This window comes from Tiliqua scincoides, chromosome 6, assembly GCF_035046505.1.
Source record: "Tiliqua scincoides isolate rTilSci1 chromosome 6, rTilSci1.hap2, whole genome shotgun sequence".
NCBI classification, from domain to species: domain Eukaryota; kingdom Metazoa; phylum Chordata; class Lepidosauria; order Squamata; family Scincidae; genus Tiliqua; species Tiliqua scincoides.
This window is the reverse complement of record NC_089826.1, coordinates 19,461,509-19,467,257: the sequence shown is the minus strand read 5'-3', so window position 1 is coordinate 19,467,257 and position 5,749 is coordinate 19,461,509. Positions and strand designations below refer to the sequence as shown.

General features: G+C 45.3%; 1 protein-coding gene across 2 annotated transcripts in view; it reads left to right on the top strand.

Moving 5' to 3' along the window:
- Window positions 1–5,749, top strand: part of DNAJB14 (DnaJ heat shock protein family (Hsp40) member B14) — a 29,121-nt gene that overhangs the window by 361 nt on the left and 23,011 nt on the right. The window contains exon 2 of one of the 2 annotated variants that reach the window (XM_066631574.1): window positions 359–485. The exons of the other annotated variant lie outside the window; for it this stretch is intronic. The gene's annotated coding sequence lies outside the window, so the exon portion shown is untranslated. The remainder of the gene's footprint in view (window positions 1–358; window positions 486–5,749) is intronic. 2 annotated transcript variants of the gene reach the window in all.

Here is a 5,749-nt window from a genome sequence, read left to right as displayed (position 1 = left end):
GTCGGCCCGCGCCCCTCCCCCCTCCCCCACCCTCGCTCCCCCCTCTCCTGAGGTGAGCGCGCGCGCGCCCACTCGTGCCCCTTCAGGGGGCGCTCCCCAGGCGAGAGCCTCTCAGCCCCCCAGGGCACTGTGCCACCCTGGGAGTGCCTGCCCCAGAGGCCCGCCTGAGGCCACCCACGAGCCCTCTGCCTAGGCATGGTCCAGTGTGCCTCAGCCTGTGGGGTGACTGTCGCCGGGGGCACCTGAGGCGGCACTCGCGGGCCCGGTGGGGGGTGCTAAGCACCAGGTGCCTGCCTGGGTTGTGTGGCCTCCCACTTTGCAGCACATTTCCTTCACGCTGTTGCTGTTTGCTTTGCAGCTGGGGAAGCCTCGGTGCCATGGCTCTTTCCACAGCGGTGCCACATGGCTGGAGGAGGTGTAAGGCACTGAGTTCTGCAGGGAGCCTCCCTGTCCCCTTCCGGGCCACACGAGTGGACTTCGGTGAGGTGAGGAACCCTGTAAAACTTTGTGCTTGGCAAACCCTTTAGCTGTGGCACTGCTGTCCTCACCCTTCCCTTTGGATGGCACCCTGGGTGGGGGGAGCAAAACATTTGCCTCTGTTTTGCTCCCCCCCCGCCCAGAATGGCTCCAAAGGGAAGGGGGTCGCGAACACACTGCAGTGAAGAAAACTTAGTGTTTTTCAACCCCTCTAGCTATGCCACTGCTCAGGTCCTTCCCTTCGGAGCCATTCCAGACAGGGGAGCAAAACAGGCAAATGCCCCCGTTTTGCTCTTCCCACCCGGAATGGCCCCGAAGGGGAGGGCCTGCTTGCACACCACAGTGAGGCTCTCTGCAAAACTTAGTGCATTGCAGCCCCTCTAGCTAAACCACTGGTGGGACCCCCACACCCCTTCCATCTGGAAGCGAGAGCAGCAATGCAGTGTGACAAGCAGCAGGAGGAGGCTTGGCAAGCACTTTTCAGTCACTCGATAAAGCTCTCCTGGCCACCCTGAGCCTCTGACCATGTTGTGTCTGGCCTCCCAGTCCAGATGACATCATTGCCAGTTACTTCCAGTGCTGCTTCTAGTAGGCAGACCATGTGAAGTGGTAATAGTGGGGGACAGCTGTTGAGAAACGCTGGTATGGTATTTCTGCAGTGCTTACAGCAACCCTGTAAGGTAGGCCTCTTCTTTATTCCCTTTGATCACCGAAAGAATCACAGCTCCATAGGACACTCAGGCCTGCCCTAGTTTCAGGCAGCAGAAGTGCAAAGTAACCAGAGCTCTGAACTTGCCTTGTACTGAAACAGCCCATTAATCCATCCTTAAAACAGGGGTCTTTTACAGCTCTGTCAGATGATTACTAGGATTGAACCTGGGACATGTGTACCTAGGTTTGCAAAGCATGTGCTAGATCACAGAGCTAAAACCTCTCCTGAGTGTCTTCAGTATCGATGTATATCTATAATGATCAAAGGGCATCTCAGTATTGTAATTTCTGTCTTTAAAACAGTTATATCCTGCCTTTCCACTCTCTGTTAGGAGATGCCCAAGATGGCTTATGAAGTTTTTTTTTAAACATATTGGTAGAATGCAAAAATTAAAGGAGGCGTGTACACATGGCTTCTTCTTGCTGGGTAGTTGGTATTACAACTCTGTAAGGTTGCCCTGTTCTTTAAGGGATGCCCTCTAATCACGAGCTTCACAGCCCCATAGGATATAATGCCAGAATCTCAGGCATTGGAGGTCCATGATAACAGTAGTACTGTATTTAGAATTTATATACTGAGTGGTCAAAGTGCTTCATTTACATTCAGTGCCACATGTACTGACAAGCTAGGTCAGTATTGCTATTCCTCTCCTGCAGATGGAGAGGAGGGTTGAGATAGAGAGAGAGTACCACATGCCTGCAGTGGGTTCATGGTAGAAGCACTCATGTGAACTGTAGTTTTCTATTTCAGACTTCAGTCCCTTGCATTGCAGTACATTTATAAACTATATTTTTGCCCTATCTTTTGTCTAGTGGCAATGGAACACCAATTGTAGTTTTTACATTTGCACTCTGTTGAAGAAGTGCTGTCATTTAGGTATCTTAACTTTGTGGAACTGATTAGTAATGCTGATTACTTATTACTAATAAGTAATGCTGCAATCCTAAACTGGGTTTCCTAGGAGTAAATCTCATTAAACTTGTTTCTGGACAGATATGCTTAGGATTGTGGTATTGTGTTGTATCGATAATATTGATAATCACAGTATCTTACTGTTCTGGAAACCTTTTTTTAATTCCCACTGACAATGCAATTGCTCAAAACCCCCTCCTCAGATCTTACATACACAAGTAGGATGTGGTTTTGGTGGTAAGTGAATCTTGGTGCACACCCACACAGCAAACCACCAGTTTTTAGTCTTAAGTTCTGTTCCATGGGATATCTATATCTATGAAGGTTGTTTCAGATTTCCAGCTTCTATGAATATGCTGGGAAGAGGGACCAGTAACTATGATGACTGATTAAGCAAGTTTAAGTTTCTAAGAGATTCATGAATTTAAGATGTCCATAACTATACTCTTAAAATGAATAACAATGGCACCATCTTATAACCCAAGTAACCCAACTTCTCCCCCAAGAAAAGTTCAGTTTCGTGACCTGTATAAATTATGCAGACTGATTCAAGTATGGCTCTTAGCACTCAAGTATTGATCTTAGGGCCCAATCCTATCCAGTTTTCCAGTGCCAGTGCTGCTGTGCCAGTGGGGTATGCATTGCTTCCTGTGTTGGGGAGGCAGTCACAGAGGTTTTCTCAAGGTATAGGAACATTTGTTCCCTTACCTTGGGGCTGCATTGTGGCTGCACCGGTGCTGGAAAGTTGGATAGGATTGGGACCTAAGTCTCCAGTACTCAACACAGCTGTTTTCCTGTCTCCCTCTAATACCCCAATTGTTTCCTCTCTATAGAGCAGCCATTTTCAACCACTGTGCCATGGCACGCTAGTGTGCCACTAGCAGTCCAAAGTGGTCCACAGTGCTAGTTGTCCACAGTTGTGCCACTGGAATTTGGGGGAAGGTCATTTATTAATGCCAATGGGAGATGTGAGCCCCCACTGGCAGCATGGTGTGTCTTGTCATTTGTCAGAAACTTGGTGGTGTGCCTTGACCATGTTAGTGCCTTGTTAGTGTGTCATGAGATGAAAAAAGTTGAAAATCACTGCTGTAGGGTCTATGCAATTGTCCTCTTTTCTTCAAACCAATTTCATGCTACTTCTGACAGTATTTTGATAAGATATTCTTTAAGAGGGGAAATATTGGAAACTGACAGGACAGTGATATGTGGGCCGAATGTTTGAAATGCAGTAGTTTGTGACCCTCAGTTTTTTCCCCAAAATACTGCATCCAGGCCCGAACAGTCTTAATCTAACCCTAACTACTGCCTGCATCAGTACTTGATGCAGCCCATCATATAGCTAGTTTTGATCAAAGGCTATCAAATTCAGCTCTTCTGCCCTTACACACATAGGACCATTTGTCTGCTGAATCAGACCAAAGGTCTGTCATGTTTAGCATCATATTTTCCAGAGTGGTTAGGCAGGTGCCTCCCATCCAGTAGCTCATATAAACCAATAAGACTTTGTCTGTTTCTCAACGTCTGTGACATGCACAAATAGACATTCTTCCTTTGACTTAGAATTAAAACTCTACCCCTTCAGCCTTGTCTGGGCCCATGTGTAGAGAAACCCAGGATAATATAGTAGTCTGTTTGATCCACATGCTCTCAAGACTTGTGAAAGTATAAACAGCATTGTTATCATTTGGCCCAGGTATTCCTCATTTGAAGTAGCTGGTTTTTTTTCTGACCATCATTCCTTTTCTGGCAATCAGTAACTGCACAGCTTGTTTCAAAAGTTAGCATGGGTTCTGAGTTCTTAAAGCAACTTGTATGTTTGTTGAATATGAATATTGTTTGAATATTTAAGTATGAATGCTACTTAAATATGTCCCTGCAAATGTGATTTTGAGGTCCTCAGATGTACTTATAGATGTCCTGTTAAGTTAAGCCCTTAAAGGCGCAAATCCTAACCCCTTATGTCAGTGCTTTCTAGCACATAAGGGCAATGCAACTCTGAGGTAAGGGAACAAACATTTCCTTACTTTGAGGAGGCCTCCCTGAGTGACACCCAACTGCAGGATGCAGCACATGTCCCATTGGCACCGCTATACCAGTGCTGGAAAGCACTGACATAAGGGGTTAGGATTGCACCCTAAGTTATATGAACATCTAGGCTTAACTAGTCTAGTACTTCTAGACTTAACTGTTTTATGCTTGCAGATGGAAGAGAGGTAGTGAAAAGTTTAACAGCTCAGCTCAAGTAATTAATTGATAATGTATTTAAAAGGCACCTCTAAGACCTGGTGGAGGGGAGTCTTTGGGCGAAAGCCATGGTTGAGTGTTAGAGGTACTCCAACAATTATGACCCATTTTAAATGTACTTTGCAAGGAAAAAATATGCATGTGACATTCCATGCAACCAGCATCTCATTTCAGCTTAGTCCCCTTTTTTGTTTGTACTGTGGTGGCATTCTAAGGCTTCATGGCCCAAGTGGACAGCATGCTTGCACACTTTGTGAAGAGCTTCAAAGAACCTGTTTAAATAAGATGCAGGGCACATCATTGAATCTTACATAAGTTATTTTACTCGTCTAGTGTCATATTTAAATCAGACCCTATAGTTAAATGTCTAAGAAAGGTTTCTCAAATGAGCAGATGTACTTAAGGAATATAACACAATGGTGTGCAGTGATAAGCTTTATGTTCCCTCCTGAAAACATCTCTCTAGACCAGCTCCCTCCAAACCCTGGCCCAGAGGCCAGATCTGAAGTTCATGAGAAACTGTCTGCTCCCTGAGCTGAGCTCATTTTGGCATGCCACAGCTCTCCATGTCACCTGATTGATGCGACATTCTGGGCAGTCACCTCTGCCTGGAAATCTAGGTGTAATGCCGAGTAGGGCATTGCACCGTTGATGTAACCGGCCAGAGCATCATGTTGTCCCAATCGGAATGTGGAGAGCTGCGGCGCCCTGGAATGGTAAGTGCCATCATGTCAGAAAAGGCATTCCTGGTGTGCAACAGTCTCCGCTTTGGAGACTGCTGATCTAGACCAACTAAAAAACAACACTTTTTCCCTTATTTTGAGGCTGCATTATGGCTACATTGGCACTGGAAAGTCAGATAGGATTGGGCAGTCTGTGACTTTAGTTCATGGGAAATTGCTTTTGTTCACTTAATTGCATCTAGCAACCATAGCACCTGTACAGTAGACCCTGAACCCGGGTCTACCCCATGTGTTTAACGTGACCATAGTGCTGCTTCAAATTTAAAATCCCAGTATCAGTAAAGGCTTAGATTTTAGACTTTAGTATTTAGATGTAAGATGACATAGTAGGGATAATAGTCCTGGGTTAATAGGTGCTAGATTAATAGGATAGCAGATTATCCTAGCTTTGCAAGAATATTTTGATGAACTAGCTGCCTGAATTTTTAAAAATATAAGCTATCCATTTTACTGGGTGAAGGATCTTGGAGTGTATTGCAGGCTTGCATCCCTGTTTATATGTTTAGAGCACTTTGCTTAGGCCAGGAGGAAGAATGATTGCTTGTATCCCAGTTGTGCATTAATTTACTAACTTATGAAACTGCTTCACTGATATGATATGCTTCACTTTAATGATAGTTTTTCACCTGATTTTTGCTTCCATGATATCTGCTGTTAGGGA